Here is a 17,917-nt window from a genome sequence, read left to right on the forward strand (position 1 = left end):
ACTTTCAGCTGGGCCTGAGCCGCTCCTCCCACAAGGAACCTCTGCAAAGTCTCTGAAAGGAGCTAGTGCCCAGCCAGCCAGTTGCAACTATGCAGCCCACCCACTAATGGACTTCTCTAGCTTCCTGGAGGGGATTCCTGCTTTCGCAGTGCAGAGGATATGGTACTGTGCTGTAGGTGAGCAGAGCAGGGAAGGAGGGGCTGCCCTGTACTTGTGGTCAGCGCCTCACCTCAGGCAAGTGAGAGCAGATGTGATGGTGACAGGCATCTGTCTACTCCTAGGCACAGGCTCTGAGGCTGTGCCCAATACTGCCACTGTTGGCCCTCACTGAGCTTCCAGCACCCTGGGGAAGTGGAGTGTAGGAGAGCTGGGGAAAGGGGCAGGGGCTTTGGCAGGCCCCTGCAATCCAAAGGGAACCTAAGGTCCAGCAAAAGCCTCAGGTAGGAAGCCCGAGCTGATGACCTGTGCAGATGTCCTGTCCTGTCCAGCTAAGCCTGGAGCTCACGGCCCTAAGACAGCTGGGCAGGAGGCTGCATACACGGGCAGGCGGGGCTGCGAGTTGGGGGGGGCCCTGGCGGGGGTGCAGGCGGGGGCAGGGCGGGGAGTGGGCGGGGCACTTGGTGGCCACCTGAGAGCTCCTTTCCCGCCGCCACCGCCACTGACAGTCAGTGCGCTTGGCCCTCCTGGCGGGAGCCTGTGAGAGAGTGGAAGCTCTGGGCACAGCGAGGCCAGCCAGCACAGCCAGTGGCAGGTGAGCGCCCCAGAGGCCTGATGGGCCGCACTGTCCTCCTTCAGGCGGGGCTCTACTAGTCTGAGTCCAAGTCCCAAGCCCTGCTCTTGGGTGTGTGGGGTCTTCCCAGGACCTGTCATCTCGCCCTGTGTCAGGCTTTCCCCTTCTCTGGCCAGGCTCCGCATCTCAGTAGGTTCCTGTGTCTCTCTCTGGACCTCTATCGTTTTTTCTAGTCTCGCGCCTTCTCTCCGTCTCTGCGATTTCAGTCTCTCAGTCTGGGTTTCTGCCGCGCGCTCCCGCCTGGTCTCTGTGGCCAGTGCGCCGTCCCGCTTTCTCTAGATCCAGCGATGCCCACGCGCGGCTGGCGGCTTGCTTTCCCGGACGCGGCCGTCTACCTGCCGCCGTGCGCGGGCATCGCCAGAGCTCAGTCACCCGGCTTTGGCTTCTCTCAGTCAACACACCTTCAACGCAGGACCAGCTGCCCAACCGCTTGGTGAGTGCGTCCTCCACCCCTTGGCCTCCCTGCCGCCCCGGGTTCCAGTGGACTTAATGTTCCAGGCGGCGCCAGCACAGCCAGTCAGGCACGACGTCCCTGGCTCCGCTGTGGGTGGCCCTGCAGGCCCCAGGGCAACCACCGCGCCTCCCACGTCTGCGGGCCCACGGAGCGGGATGAGGCGCCTGGGGCTGGGGGCCGCGGGGGAGGGGGGCAGGTCGGCGCGGCTTCCCCTTTAAGGCCGGAGCCACTGTCGCCGTGAGTGTGAGGGTGTGTGAGTGTGCGGCGTGTGCGTGTCTCCTCCTCCCCGAGTGACACAGCCAGGAGAAATGCCTATCAGTAACTTAAACCCCGAAACTCCACCTTCCGGGCGCGCGGAGCGGAGCGGAGCGGCGGTGGGAATGGAGGGAGCTGACCGAGGCCCGGTTGCTGCGCCGCAGGCATGAACTTGGCCGCAAGCTGAATCAGCGGGCAGCCGGCGGGCAAGCAGGCGGGCAGGCGGGCAGGCGGGCAGGCGCAAGACGTCCGCCTGCAGCCAGGAGGGATCCGCCGCGGCCCCGGCGCGCCGCTGCCTGAGCTCCGCAGCGCGGTAAGGTTGGGGGCGGGCGCGAGAACTGCGGCCGCTCTGGGGACTTGGAGGTGCATTGGGGGGCTTCTTTCCCCAGGTTCTGAGTCGCAGAGAAGCTGGGGCTAAGGGTGGCTGAAAGCCGGGGAACCCCAAAGTTTGCTCGGAGCAAACGACCCACCTGGCGCTGCGCGTGGCCGCCATCCTCAGACCTGCCGAGTTAGGCTGAGCGCGTCTGGGCTGGCTGGGGTGGTGGTGGGGGGGGGGGCACGGTCTCTGCCTGCTCCCTGGCGCTTACCAGGCTCCTGCCCTCTGGCGCTGGGGGCATGGACCCAGGGGAAAGGCAGAGGGACTCCAGTGGTGCAAGCGCCCCGGACAGCGCCAGGCGACTGAGAGGCTCGGTTCCGTTTGGGCGCCAGGATGACTCCGGCGATACCGCAGTCCTGCCAGCTCCCCAAGCCTGGGCATTGCGCGCAGATTCCCTTATTCCGGTTGGCGCCTAGCATGAGTGGGGGGCTTCCGCGCGGCGTCCTTTCCTTTGCCTCTGCGTTAGCTCCCTGCCAGCTTCCCCGCCAAGAGCTGCCCCAAGCCCGGCGGGCTCCTGTCCGGCGCCCCCAGCGGCCCGCGCCTAGCTCCCAGCTTCAGTGCCACTACAGAGCCCGGCGCCGGCGAGGGCGGGCGGGAAGCCCCCCGGAGCGCCGCCAAATACTTTTCTCTGCCAGTTGGCTTTGCCGGGCTCGGTCCGATGCAGTGTCCGAAGCCGCCCGGAAAGCTGGCGACGCCCTCGGATTGTGATCGGTGACCCTGTGCGGACGAAGCTGCCACTAGTAGGAGTTGCCTGCCAGCAAACCCGACCTGCAGACGTCGGAACAAGGCCGACAGACGCGCCTGGGACAGGGTCTTCGCACCCTGCGGCGCGCCTGCAGTTACTGGGTGCGGCTGAGCTTGAGCGGGGCACCACGCGTCCTTGAGTGAGAGTGTGTGCGCAGGCGGGAGCGCAGGGTGAGTTTAGGACTGGGGGACGTGGGACACCCCTTGAGGAGGGGGGTGGGGGGTGGCTGGTCATTGTCGTTTGGAGGCAGAAGCACCACTCGCCCAGCCGCTCTACCCTTGGCGAATGTGCTGGTCGCCAACTGCAGTCACACTGGGACATTGTCTCCCAGGCAAGCGAGCCCGGAGCGACAAGGGAACAAAGACGCAAACTCGCCTGAGCCCAAGCAATTTCGAAAGAGTTGGCTGAGGAAGGGCCTGGGGCCTACTCGCTATGGGTACTGAGCTGTCCCGCGGGCCCTGGCGATGAGCTGGTGGGCAGCACCATCGCGCGGCCCAGCCTGGGCAGCCCTGGCGCCGGGTACCCAAGGGCGGGCTGGCTGGCCGGCGGTGCCACCTCCTCTCTTCCTCCTTCTTGTCTTTAGCAATCCCCTCCAAAGGCCCCCGCCACTGCCAACCAGCCGCTTTATAAAAAGCCCCTTTGTTTCCCAGGAGGCTGGAGAGTGGGAAGAAGACAGGGACATAGGGGCGGGGGTTGTGGCCTCCTGGTGGCTCTAAGCTTCTAGGGGCAGAAGGCAAGTAGGGGTGGAGATGGAGAGGGGCTGGCTTCTAGGGACTCCCGCGGGAGCCAAGGCACTGGCAGTTCTGCGTCCTCCCAGATACCCTGGCTTTGGTGGCTGGACAGCCCAGCGCCCCCCCCCCCCCCACCCCGGCAAAGAGGCCCAAGGCTGCTTGCTGCAGAGCGATTGTACTCTGGGGGGCCCTGCGCTCGCAGGGCGCCGGCATAGGGGGCGCGCTCGCCTTGGTTTCGTTTTGCGCTGGCGCCCCACTCCAGGGCTGGGAAGGCTCAGAGGTTTTCTTCACGCAGCTACTGACCATGCGCCTCCCCCCTGCCCGCCCACCCCTGACCTAAGGCTCTGCTGGCCCCATTCGTTGGAGTGGGGTAGAATCGGAGGTGCGTCCTTTGGGTTTGTGACACCAGAACCAGGGTGCCCGCTGGAGCGCCTGTCAAAAGTCACCTGGCACAGAGGGTGTCCTGGGGCCGGCCTTCTGGGGAGCTGGGTGGCCAGTTCGGCGGGCTCCTGACCCTGATAGCCACCCCTGGAAGCTTGCAGGAGGGGCGCTTGCCCTGCGGAATGGGGAAAAGTAACCCTTTCGCCACCCCAGGGCCTTGTCGCCCATCCCGCCCCCAAAGTGGCCGGCTTCTCTGCTCCTGAAGTTTGTTCTGAAGGAATACTTGGTGAAATGAAAATGGACCAAATAAGGAGAAGTGGGCGGGCCCCCAACAGGCTGATGGGTCTCCCAGTGAACTCAGATTCTTTGGCTAGTCTCGCCGCCCCTCCCCTTTCAGCGGTTGACTGCGGTGCACTGGGAGGTTGTAAGTGCAGGGCGGACATTTGCTCTTTGGTCCTTAGGCTAGATAGAAGCTAAAGTGTTAACCCCACCCCCCTTTCTCCCCTGCGCCCCCGCCCTCTAGTGCATCTAAAACCACAAGAAAGTCATCAAAGGGTAAACCATGGGCCCCTGCCCCACCTCCCCACCACGCCCCGTTCTTCCCTCCTGGAGCAAGATCATTGGTAAATAAAGCTGCTGAGGTGCAAGAGGGAACATATGGTGCCTCCATAAGAGAGACACTGAAATGGCCTTGAACCTGCCGGACAGACCAGCTGTTTGCTGCTAGCCAAAGCAGCTAATCAGCTTCTTCTCCTTAAAGCAACAACCCTCTTTTCTCTGGACGATCAGTTTGGATATTCACTAGGGTCTCCTCAAGAGGGGCGGGGAAATAGTGGGCTCCCCTACTGCTTTATTTTAGTGCCTCCTAAGATGCCGCCTCTCTGTACTCAGGGCTTCCCCAGGCTGTGTGACTGCCTCTCCCCCTACTCTTACCTGCAAGTGAAACTCAGACAAGAGTCACAGGAAAGAGGAAAGAGAAATGGGGCTGGGAGACTTCCAGATGCCTGGCAGGCAGGCTCTTGGTTTTGGAAAATCTAGTCATCCTACCACCCCTAAAAATATAGCAAAGAAAGACCGCTCTTCTTTTTAAGATTGCCTTTAAAAGCATCCCCTTCCGGTTGGGACCATTTCCAGTTTTCCTGCGGTACAATGATTTTTTGGGGGGGGTGGTGGCGATAATTTGGCATTGGAAGAAGACAAGCTTCGAGAGATACAAGGAAATTCCATGTTAGGAAATCCTTAGCAAAGGGTGACTTTGACTGCTTTCCTGCCACCGATGCTAACAGTGACACACATGTGTGGGTTGAAACAGGAACTTCGGTGACTTTTTAAACTCAACCGGGAAATCGCCTCCCCCCAACCCCCTTCCCGCCGCTGCTTCTGGGAGGAGATTCAGCGGGTTGCTGGTGGTTTTCCCTCACCTAAGAGATGTTTCAAACCTGGCCAGCTTGCTATCAGATTTTCCATCCCCTTTTAAGTTGATCACCTACAGGCATAAAATGCACCTGTCGCTCTTGCACATCCATGGGCAATTCGATAGCTGTTTGGGTTATGAAGCGGCCAGAAAAACAATCATAGACAAGAGGATCTGCTAACAAAAGTTACTCCACCCACTCCTAAACACGAGGGTTTTTTTTTAAGATTCTAGATTTTGTTTCTACAAGGGTACAGTGGGGAGACTGTTAGCCGAGTAGCTAGCTACCTCCCCAATTAGCCACTCACTCCCCCCCTAGACTGTTGGCATTTGAGTCAGAGCCCCTCCAACTCAAAACCCCATGATCTGTGAACTAAATCATCACTTTCTGGGAACACACAAAACAACCAAGTTCAGTCTCCTCATTGGAGAAAAGCAGCTAATGATCTAATGAGTTGGAGAATTAGGGAGAAGAGGGAGGAGTCCAGAACATGGCCAAAGGCCAATCGAAGCAACATTAAAATGGAAAGCTTTCCATTCTCTTTGGGTCCTTTGCTAAGATGAACCTTGACACCAGGATTCTCCACTGGCAGCTCTGAGGCTCCCCAGAGCGTCCTTGTCCAGCACCCCTAATCCAGGACTCTCAGAGCCCACTGGTGGCAAGCTTACTAGCTATTGCCTTGGTTTATAGATAACAGAATCTAAACTCTTGGAAATTAAGCTGGCAAATATCCAGAGGACTTGTCTAATGCAGAGCAGAGAGGCTGCTTAGTGAATTTTTTTTTCTTAAGCAAAGGTTTGTAGAACAAAAAGGCCGTCCACCTCCACCCCCTGCCCCCCACCACACGTGCTGTGCATCCCCAAGGCCATGGGTTCAGCCCCCACTGTGGAATCTTCTCTTCTAGCTCAGATTGTGTGTGTGTGTGTGTGTGTGCGCGCGCGCGCGTGTGTGTTTTGAATCCCATTTTCCACTTTGAGGACATTGCAGCCATGCCGGAGTCTGCCACTGCCCTGCTTAATGTTAATATTGATTTGTTTTTTTCCAATGCGTGTGGAGTGGGGGTTGGGGGGAGGAGGGGCGACCATTATGAAGAAGGACCTTTCATCCTCGGAGCTCTTGGGCAATTATCTTGCTGCCATAAATGTTGATACACGTATAATGGATGGAACTAAAAAATCGCCTGATCCAAGCAGGAAGAGCTGAGTGTTTGTTGGAGCAGAGAGAATGCTGAGAGTGTGAATAGACCGACCCAGATGTCGCTGGGGAGGGAGATAAATGATGGAAGAACAGGCGCCAGTTACTATGGATCAGCACAATACACCAATTCCCATCATCCACCTCTCCCAACTCCACTGAGGGGTAACCTAGGCAGCACCACTCAACTGGTGGGCTTCTGGGGGAGGGGGGATGTACACAGGAAGTCCTTACACATCTTCAGGACTTTGAGGAGTTCAACTTCAGAAATGTGAATGCATCTAAAAGGAGGCAGGGGTGACTCGCATTCTTTGTTGTCTTTGATGGCCTTGTTTTGTCAGTCAGAGGAGTTAGGGGGCACAAGGAGGCAGGGCTTCCCCATGGAGGTGACCCACAACACTGATGCCACCATCATGGTTCTGCTCCCAAATTCTGGGCTGGGGCAGCACATTTTCAGGGGAGAAAGGGGAGGGGAAGAATGGGATTTCCCTTCAGGCCTTGCTTTTTGTCTCCCCAATCACAGGGCTCCTTGGTCTCCTCAAGCCCTCAAGCTACCTCCTAAAATCTGACCTGGGATCATCATTTCCAGAGCAGATAGCTGGGGAACAGAGCTGCCCAGAGTCCGAGCCCCCATTAGAAGCAAGGGGAGAGGCCTTGGCAGAGCCCCTTACTCAGCCCTCACTCTCCACCCTCTGTGCATCTGATACCCCCTTCTGCACAGCCCTTCTCAGGCCTCGTGACCCAAGTTTCCTCCAAGACCCTACAAGGAGTAGACTTGATTCTGAACAAAAGTTTGTCACCAGCTCAAGACCTGAGATTGGAAGTGGAGGCTCCATGTGGGAGTGGCCCTGGTGACCCAAGAAAGAGCAGACCTGCCTTGCTCTGTGGTTCCCTCTGGAGCGTGGGGTCTCCAGCCCTTGGCCGGGGGTGGGGGTGGGGGGCTCTGGCTGGGTGGGACCCCCTGGCACCTGTGGGGGGTTATTTGGGTTTCTTTTTGAATTATGCCCCAGCGTTACTGTCTGCCTCTGGGAATCCCAGTGCTCAGTTACCTGGGGACTGGAAGAGAGGCTGTAGTCGCAGCGTGGTGGTCTGCGTCATAGGAGTCACGTGTGGAATTCTGAGACTTGCGGGCATCCTGCTGGGTTTGGGGAAGATGGCCCAGCGTTTGGAAGCCTCTTGTCTGTCAAGGATTAATTTAAAATCTAATTACTACATTTCCTTCGCAGTCTGCAGCACCAACATGTTGTAACAAAAGCTCAAAGAATCTGCCATTTGATTTCGCTGTCACTCTGATGTTAATTTCAAAGACGGAGAAACAGAGCTACCACACTTGGCGTCGAAATCAGGGTGCTGATGTTTCAATTCAAAGGAGCCTGGGGTTGCCTCTGGAGTGTGACTGGTTGCTTTCCGCTGCCCTCAGCACCTAGGCTAACCCTTCACTCTGGGCTTGTTCTCCCAACGCCAGAACCAAAAACATTCTGAGATCAGTCTGGCAGGGATGCTCTAGCTGCCACCCCTTCACCTGGCTGCTGGCTCCACCCAAGCCAAGGTTTTAGCGGCACCATCAGTTTCCTGCTCCCAAGTCAGGGAAGCAGAATCATGAGGGGTGTGGGGGGGAGTGATTAACAGGTTGGCTGTTTGTGGAGACTTCAGCTCCTTGCTCAGAGCAGTGCTGGAGAGCTGCCTTCCTTCCACATGCCCTGGCCTCTGTCAGTCTGCACTGGGTCCCAGGACAGTAGAGAACTCGAGGCTGGCATTACTCTGAGAGCCCCACAACATCCTTTTTGGAAGGTGGTACCCAGAGAGTAGGTGCCCTGGGGGCGTGGTGGGTTATGCATTAGGCTGCTAACTGTTAAGATTGGCGAATGAAACCTCCCAGCTGCTCTGGGGCAGAAAGAGGAAAGTGTGTGCTCCTGTAAAGATGGACAGACTTAACAACCCATGGGGCACTGTTGCCCTGAACTCTCCAGGCACTGTGAGTGGAACTGGGCTCAGAGGCAGTGAGTTTGTTTTGTTTTTCCGTTTACCCAGATATTATGGGTGTAGTGGGCAGCCCTGGCTCGCCATGTGACTGGGGCCATACTCTTGAGCCGTCTCAGATCCCCAGCCAGCCCAGTTTGGGTTATCTTCCCCTACTCTCTCCTTTCTGGGGCCTGGCCCTGCACCCTATCCTTCATGATGCCCTTCCCTTTACCTGGAAGGGCGCCATCCTCAGTCCTCTGTGTAAAGAAACTTGAGCCTCTAGATCAGTGGTTCTCAACCTTCCTAATGTCACAATCCTTTATTACAGTTCCTTATGTTGTGTTGACCCCGCAACCTTAAATTATTTTTGTTACTACTTCATCACTGTCCTTTTGCTACTGTTATGAATTGGTTGACCCCTGTGAAAGGGTTGTCGATCCCCCAAAAGGGTCGTGACCCACTGGTTGAGAACCGCTGCTCTAACATGAATGTTGGGACCAAAGAGTGACCATGCCTTGGAGAAAATCCACTCGTTCGGGGACAGGTCAGGGGCGTGAGGTGGGGGTGGGGGTGGAAGGCAGCACCCTGAAATAGAGCACGATGTGCACATCTGGTTAGTACCATCCATGGAAGATGAAGCTTGCCGTATGGGAGAAGGTCTATGACATGTGGTGGTGTTCAAGGAAGGGGATTCGGCCTGAGCACCCTTTGCCCCTTTGCAACTGCTCTGTTGAGCATCCGTGGTCAAGGTGCTTGTTGCTTGAGAAATTACACAAAGGAAAATCAAAATCTCTTGCAATGGGTGATGGCCTTTTGCCACTTCCTTTGACATGAACTGTGTACATTTCTTCGGGGACCAGTCGGCCTGAAGGAGACTGTGTTTTGGGAGGGGGTGTCAGGGAGGGGTTCTGATTGCCCTGCCCTCATCAGCTCTGGAGTAGGGGGAGTGTATTCCAGCCATCCCAATCTCCTGGAGGAACAAATGGAAGCTGAGAAGTGACATGGTTTAGTTTGGTTGACTACATGTGAACATTTGCACCCAGTTTACAAGGACACCCTTGACTCTCATGCAAAGATAGAAAGGACGTGGCTTGTGTTTCATGAAAACTGAGTAGTGGGCCATGTTCTGAGCAGGCCTCTGGTCTGAGGGAGGAGATCGTGGTGGTCCCATAGAAGAACATCCACCTGGGGCCTCATCTAGACCTGTTTAGACACCTTGGACTAGTCCCTTCCCCTCTTTGGCCCTCTGTTGCCCCATCGGACCATAAAGGAATGGACTGGAGGAATCACCAGGATGTTTCCAGCACTGACATCCCAAGGATCTCTGAGTCGTGAGTTAAGAACGCTTACCCAAACTCAGTGCCATGACGACCTTATAGGACAGGATAGAACTGCCCTGGTGAGTTTCCGAGACCGTAACTCTGACAGGAGTAGAAAGTCCTGTCTCCCTCCTGAGGAGCGGCTGGTGCTTTCAAAATGGTAGTTTCCAACAGCTAAACTCTTAAGTTCCTTAAAAGATTTGAAAAGGCTCGTCCTTCACTGTTTTTGAGATTCTTTTTGAGTATTAACCAGATACTTGAAAGTCTGGAGGTTTTATCTTTGTTGGGACATGTGGGAGCATCGGCTGTTAAGTAACTGGGAACTAATCTAGACGTTCGGGTCAAGGCAAAGAGGTGATAGGTTTCTGTGGACAAACAAATGAGGACTTTGGAAGTTCCCTTGGGAATGCGTTTGCCCAGGTCTTCACTCAGGAGGATGCTGGGCTATACGAAAAGACCCAGTGGCCCCACCCCGCCCCACCCTGCCACCTCCATGGACCAGGACCCAGGTCCCAGGAGTTCCAGCTCCCAGCTCACTGCTGCTTGGCCCTCTCAGACGCCACAGCCCCGTACAGGAAAAGCCACCCAGACTGGCCACAGAATGAGCCTGATGTCTAGCTGCACACTAGTAACTTATCAGAATGGGATTGGGGTCCCCATCATTGTCTTTCAACATCCAAGATTTGTTCTAGGGTCAAGAAAAGACAATATTTCATTTTGTTGAGATTGTACCAATGCCTAATTCAAAAGTCATGGAAGGGAGGGGGTGGTGTCCTTGGGAAACTTGTATTTGGAATGGTGTATACAGGTGGGCTGCCTTCAATTTGACTTCATACTTGTTGATTTTCCTTAAGGAAAAAAGTACCCAAGTCAGCCCTCCCTAAGATGTGTAATGACTAACAGTTTACCTTCAACCAGTTCAGTGAGGTGTGACCCCTTGCTGAGTGTTCCTGATAGATCTGCAGGTATTCCTGTGTACCAGCAGACACCTGGGGGCCTTGGTACATTGTATCTTCTGATTCGGTCTATGGGGCAGAAAGACTCAGGGAGAAGTCAAATCAGGATGAACAGTCAAGCAAGGCCAAACTGATTTGAAGCTGTTTGTTTCTTTGTTTTTCTGAACCTGCAATGTTCAGCAGATGTTTGTTTGTTTGCAATCAAATCACACAAGCATTGGCCACCTATAGGTTATTTGGGTACTTACCCAAATGTGCCAGCTCATTTGCACACAAAGAGCCTCAAAGGGAACTTCCATTGCCCGCATTCCTCGGTCCCACAGAAGCTTATCACCTCCTTTAGTCTTTACCAAAACATCCTTCCTGGTCTGGAAGGAGGCAGCCTGGGTCCCAGGCCCAGCTCTGTGTGGCTTGAGTCCTTTCCTGTGTTCGGGGGCTTCCTAGAGACCTCTAAGGCATCTGCAATTTCTCTGTGTATTGCAATGAATTGTTGTATTTGCCAGATAATATTGAGCATATGAGTCTTAAATTCTTTCTCGAGGTAAAATTCTGGAAATGAGGTAGACATCTGGGCCAAGGAACATGGCATAGGCCTGTCAGCCTTTTGGAAGCAAAAATTCATCGATCCTCTCCTCTTTATATGAATCGCCTTGGGCAAAGCTTTGGCAGGAAGGGTAACGTGCAAGGCCCTGGCCCCTTCTGTCGTTTGTGGAGCTGGACTTGGACCCTGGGAAAGGAGGAGTTCATGCTCGAAGTAATCCCAAACAGACAACTGGGTGCTGGCCAATGCAGCAACCGGTCAGAAGCCATTCTGAAAAATTGATTTGACAAAGTTTACTGAGTGTCTACTAGGTTCTGGGCACCGTTCCCAATGTGGGGAAAATGCAAGTGAATCAAACAAGAGGAAAAAGCCTTCATGGAAAGGCGTTTAATTGGGGAGACAAATGGTAGGCACGGTTACTTAGTAAAGCTGTATATGCAGGACTAGACACTTGGACTAGACACTCAAGTTAAGCATTCTCACATTAGTGGCTCCCTGAAAACTTGTCCTGTTGTCTGGTGAGTGGGTTGAAGTTATTTAAAAGAATCAATGTGGTTAATCATCTATGGGCATGAGTGCTTTCACCCCATGAGTAGATTTCAGGTGATGTGCTTGTGGCAGGAACCCCAAAGAAGTGATGTTGCGTTCTCGGTACTTTCTAGCAGGTGGCACGGGAGGTGGCTATTTCTCATCACCAGTAATAGCTAACTTTGAGTATTTGGCTAAGGGTGTTTCTATGCTGTAAAGTTAATGTTCTTTAACTCTTTGTAATTAACAGGGGTCTTTGTAATTAACAAGCTATCCTGTTAGACTTCAAATTTTAGCTTAGTAGTTGAGCATCCATTCCTGATCCTTGCCTGAGCCAAGGATTGTTGTGCTGGCTGCCAAATAGGGACTTTCTCATTCCTCCAGTCCCTCAATATTTATTATTTGCTATTCTACTGCTAGAAAAAGCATGTCCTTATTGCTCATTTGTTTGCATAATTATTTCTATCGAGTCAACTTGTGGATCATTATTTTATTCAAGATGGTACCATCGTTGTACCTAGCACTATTCTTTTGACGTTCAAATTGCCCCAAGTGTGGCCAGTGTCCCTCGGACTTGGTACAACATTCATTTCTGGTACCAGATGCTCCAGGCTCATCTAAAATTTTGCCTGGCTCAATCCTCAAACCAGTTATCTTCCCAAGGAACCTGGGTTTCTGTGCATGGTGAATGGGCTTTAGAAACCAAGCTTGCGGACTGTTGCTCTTTAGGGTTTAGGTGGGGTCCACTCAGTTCTGACGCATAGTGACCAGATGTGCAACAAAATGAAACACCGCCCGGTCCTACAAGAAATGCCATCGGTACCAGGCCCCCTCCATTGAGAGAGCTAGGAAACTGATGATTGATTGACTTGCTTCAGTGTCTATTTATATTTTTCTAAGTTTCTCTCTAAGGAGCTCTGGTGGTGAAACGATTAAGTACTTGGCTGCTACCCAAAAGGTCAGCTGTTTGAAATCACTAGTTTTAATCCACGAGTTCAAACAAGGAAGAAAATACCAGGTTGCCTCCTCATGTGATTCTAGCCTAGAAAATCATACGGGGCAGTTCTCATCTGACACATAGGGTCACTGTGAGTCATAATAGACAGGACTCCCTAGAACACAACAAAAGCCATCCATGTGGGTTCATGTGAATCTATCGGGAGTGGAAGTGGCACAGTGATTAACCCACCCGCCACTCCGAGGGAGAAAGATGTGGCCACGTGGTTCTGGACAGATTCACAGCCTTACACAACTCGTAGCACACTTCTACTCTGTCCGATAGGGCTGATACATTTGAGACCAACTTCACTGTGGTGGTGTTTGTGGTGCCGTTGTTTTTCAAGGTACCTTATGTATGTATGCATGTGTGTATCTACCTACCTATCCAAAAACCATGAACCCATATCAAAAACCACGAACTCTATCAAACCTATCAAAAAACCTATCAAAAACCATGAATTCTAACTCCCCATCTGAAACCACAAAGTTCATTCTATATTCCCCTTTACCACAGTTGTAACTCCCTTTTATAGAAAATAGCAATCAAGTTTCTTACTGTCATTTATCGTTAGAAACCCCAGGAAATCATTTCAAAACCACTAATTTAATAATGCTATGAAAAGAAACCTATTAACTAGAGTACAAGATTTGTTTAGAATCCTTGAGCCTTTAACCTAAGACTATATATTTTTAAAAATTACCTGGGTTACTGCTCCATCTACCCCCACCCCCCCACCCCCACAGTACATCATTCTCCACCTGTCGTTTCTGCCTCATTCTGCCTCGAGCTGTAACTGGCTGTACTCATTTCCGTCTCCGCGTGGACACTGAGCCTACTACTGAGCGGCGCCCTGCTTTACCTTTTTCCGGTACGAAAATGGAATGGCGTTTCCATTTCACCATATGTCCGACCACCCACTCTGGTTCCCTGGAGATCTTCCTCATTCTTTTTGGCAGCTGTACATAGGAAATACTGTGTTGTGTGGGTGCCCCGTACATTATTCAACCAGTGCACAGGTATTTAGGTTGTTTCCGATACTTTGCAACCACAAGCAATCGATACTGGGAACAATTTGATATGTTTGTATTTTCATATCACTGGAGGTATATCTTCCTAGAAGTTAGATTGGTGTGTCAAAAGTAAACACATACGATGGTGTACCCCCAAAACAGAAACCCCCCGCAAAGCTATGTATTTTTTAACAAAACAACCGCATCACCTTCAAAGTACTCTTTGTTACACATTTGTCAAATCTGCGATTCCATTCTTGGAAACATTTTCAAACACATCTGTTTGGATGGCTGACAGCACCTCCCTCGTTTTTATCGTTCACCTGTTCCACTGTTATTCAGTCTCTTCAGAACCTCTAAATAGAATGATTGATTAACAGTCTGACCTGGTGGAACAAACTCCAAATGCACTACAAGTAGACATTTTCATCCCTTCGGGAAATTGATGGATATCCAGAACAAGGTTTATCATCAATAGACATTTCACCTTTTTAGAAACGAGAAAACCACTCATGCGCACACTTGAGTTTTTCCAATAGTGCCATCCTTGTAAGGTGTGTTCAACAGCACAACAGTTTCTAGAGCACTTTTCCCAAGCAGGAAACAAAATTTCACAGCTTCATGCTGTTCTCTTAAATTGGACATCACAAACAAACAACCAAAAAAATTAGGTTCAAGCAAAACTGGTTTTACCAAAAAATGCACTGTGACCAGAGAGAACCTTCCCAGGTGACACTTCTGGGTGCACGGACGCAGAGTGAGTTGCTTGATGCTTACCTAGTGGGAAAAAGACATCCTGTGCAAACTCTGCCAGAGCTCTTCCTGTTTATGTTGTGTATGCCCTCGTATATGTTTTCCTGGTTTTTGTAAATGAAACCCAGAATTGAAGAACCCATAGCAAGTAAAATATGTAAAAGGGAGATGATGTCCAAGAGCCCAGGAACAAAAAGACTGTTTGGAAACTGATTGTGGTAGCAATTATACAAGACTGCTTGATGTGATTGAACTATGATATATGTAAATGTATTCATGGTATGGTATATGTATTAACTCCCAGTTAGTAATATATTTTTAAAAAGTAAACACATAGGTAATTTTTTTCAGTATTTCCAAATTCCCTGCCCGATGGCTTTCAACAATTTACATTCCCATCAGCAGTGTCTAAGGGTGTCTGTTTCTCCATTCTCACCAATAAAATGTATTTTCGATATTTTAATGTTTGTAAATCTGATGGGGAGAAATGATATCTTGAGTAGAGTTTTAACTAGCATTTTTCTAACTATGACTGACTTGAAATATATGACCATATACTTCAGAGTTTTTTCGTGCGCGCGCGCGCGCGCGTGTGTGTGTGTGTGTGTGTGTGTGTATGAGAGACAGAGAGAGAGAGAGCTGTTTGTTCATTTCTCTTCCCCCCTTTGCTGTCAGGTGCTTGATCCATTTTCCCTCAATTTTATATATTAGGAATTTAGTATTTTATCTGCACTAAAGACAAACCTCTCTACTCCCCGACAGAGTTGCACTCTCTGAAATCCACAGGGACAGTTCTACCCCATCCTAGATGGTTGCTATGAGTCGGTATTGACTCGGTGGCAGTGAGTTTGCATTCAGTTTTATATTATATAGTGCAAATAATTTCTCCCAGTGCAAAAGTTGATGTTAGTATTGGGTAGGGTTTTAGATGTTTTGCCATATAAATGCTTAATTGTATAGCCCAAGGTCAATTTTTTACTTGTCTAGATTTTGAGTCATAGTTTGAAAGCCTTCCCTCATACTCTGGCTAAAGAGGAATTCGTCTAGTTTTCTTCCAGGATTGGTATGTTGTTCTCGTGTGCTGTTGAGAGGATTGTGACTCATACCGACCCTCTGTGACAGAGTGGAACCAGCCCATAGCATTTCCCAGGCTGGAGTCTTTATGAGAGCAGGTTGTCAGGTCTTTTGTCCTTTGGAGCAGCCGGTGGGTGCAAACCACCAATCTTGTGGTTAAAAGCTTGGCTGCTACCAGGAAATTGATGGTTCAAACCCACCTAACAACTGTGGCTTCGAACCTCCAGCCAAAATTTACTTGACAGCACCACCAGAGCTTCTGCTCATGAGGATAATTCCCAGGAACTACCTAAAAGCCCCCGGGCACTCCTCTCTAGTGTGGGCTCACTCACTCTAGTCAGAATCACCTCAATGGCACGGGCACCACCGAAAACCCAGCTATCAAAGGACCATTGTTTACAAATTCTGTCTTTGCTCCACTGATGCGCGATGCCAGCCTTACCGTGCTGTGAAGGTGACTCTGACTCATAGTGGCCCCCATGTGCGTCAGAGTAGCATGACGTTCCACAAGGTTGTCAATGCCTGGTGTTCCAGAAGTGGCAACACGCCTTTTTCAAGACGCTTGTAATTTCACAACATATTCTCACCCCCAAACAGAACCACATACTCATTAGCAGTGATTTATTATTTCCTCTCCTCCCAGCCCTTGACACCCATTAAGCTCCTCTTCTGTCTCTATGGTTTTACCTCTTCTGGATTATTTGCTATTAATTTAATCATACAGCGTGTGGCCTTCGTGATTGGCCTTTTCCCCTTAGCAAGGCTCATTCATATTGGCACATGTACCTGGAACTGAGTTCTTTGTATGGCTACAGAACATGCCATTGTAGGGATATATGGCATTTTGCTTATCCATTCATCAGTTGAGGGTTAGTGGAGTTGCATCTGGCTGTTATAATACTGCTCTGACCATTCATGTGGAATTTTTTTGGATGTCTGTTTCATTTCTCTTCAGTATAGATAGATATACTATGAGTGGGATTACTGGGTCATATGGTAATTAATATGCTTAGCTTTGCCAAAGTCGTTGCACCATTTACTTATTGGCCATTTGTATATCTTTGGAGAAAGGCCTATTCAAATCCTTGGCTCATTTTTTATTGCGTTGTCTTTTTATCGCTGAATTTGAAGAGTTCTTTATGGAGGCATACCTCAGAGGTATTTCAGTTTCAGTCCCAAACTGCCTCAGTAAAGCAAAAACTACTGTGGAAGCCCTGGCGATATAGTGAGTTATGCCTTGGGCTGCTAATTGCAAGGCGAGCCCTTCAGACCCACCCGCCGCTCTGTGGGAGGAAGATAAGGTCTTCTCTCCCGTTGAGGTTTGCAGTCCCAGCTCCCCTATGGCGTAGTTCTACTCTGTTGGTATGAGTCACAACCACCTCAATGGCAGTAGGTTTGATTGTCTTGGTACTCTGTTAAGTGTGCAATAGCTTTATGAAAAAGTTTGAAATAGTGCAAAAATGACCAAGATGTGACTATGAGACACAGAATGAGCCCCTGCTGTAGGAAAATATGCCACCAATAAGTTGCTGGAGGCAGGGTTGCCACAAACCTTCAATTTGAAAAAAAAATAAGAGACACAAGATCTATGGAGCGCAATGAAGCAAAGTATGTTTCTGTATTGGGGAGATTAGATTCGTAGCTGAGATATGAACTACAAATCGTCTCTCCCCTACCGTGGGTCGTTGTTTCCGCTTTCTTGGTGGTATCACTTGTGGCACACAAGTTTTCGTCTGATGCAGTCAAGAGTGTGAGTCAGAACTGACTCCATGAGAGTAAGTTTGGTTTTCAGGGAGTAATCTAAAATCACAAAGGCGCACTCCCATGTTTCTTCTAAGAGTTGTATGGTTTTTGTTTTCACATTTCTGAAATACTTTTGTGTATTTTGACAACTCCACGATCATTCTTTTTTAGTTCTTCTGGGACCATTTGTTAAAAAACAAACAAATGATGGTTTCCCCATTGGATTGTCTTGACACTCTTGTCAAAAATTAATTGACCACAAATGGAAGGTTTATGTCTTGACTCTAATTCTGTTTCATTGATCTACATTGTATCCTATGTCAGTATGGTATTATTTTTAATTTGTTTCTAAGTAGGCATTGCTTGTGGGGGGAAATGTTTGTTGCTCTTATAGCCTTCAAGTTTGCGGAACTCACTTCCCAGTTAGAGGAATGTACTTGTTTTCATTAAGTCTTTGGGAGTTTTCACAAAGACAATCCTGTCGTCTGCAAATAGGGAGAAATGCATTTCTTCCTTCCTGATCTTTTTGCTTTTATTTCATTTTCTTGCTTTATTAGGCTAGCTAGAGCTATAAAAATTCTACTTTGTTGCTTAGCAATGATAGGAGCAGACATCCTCTCCTTGTTGACTATCTGAGAGAGAAAGCACTCAATGTCACCATTAAGCCATTATCACTAAAGAAAATCTTTG

General features: G+C 50.5%; 1 protein-coding gene across 3 annotated transcripts in view; it reads left to right on the top strand.

The window, feature by feature from the left end:
* The first annotated feature begins 664 nt into the window (after positions 1 to 664).
* MAMLD1 (mastermind like domain containing 1) overlaps positions 665 to 17,917 on the top strand; it is a 116,313-nt gene continuing 99,060 nt past the window's right edge. For 2 of the 3 annotated variants that reach the window (XM_075539619.1, XM_075539622.1), the window contains exon 1: positions 1,449 to 1,812. The gene's annotated coding sequence lies outside the window, so the exon portion shown is untranslated. Of the gene's footprint in view, positions 752 to 1,448; positions 1,813 to 17,917 lie in introns of those variants that run through there. The other variant, XM_075539621.1, reaches the window with a different exon arrangement.

Source organism: Tenrec ecaudatus, chromosome X (assembly GCF_050624435.1).
Source record: "Tenrec ecaudatus isolate mTenEca1 chromosome X, mTenEca1.hap1, whole genome shotgun sequence".
In the NCBI taxonomy this organism is placed as follows: Eukaryota; Metazoa; Chordata; class Mammalia; order Afrosoricida; family Tenrecidae; genus Tenrec; species Tenrec ecaudatus.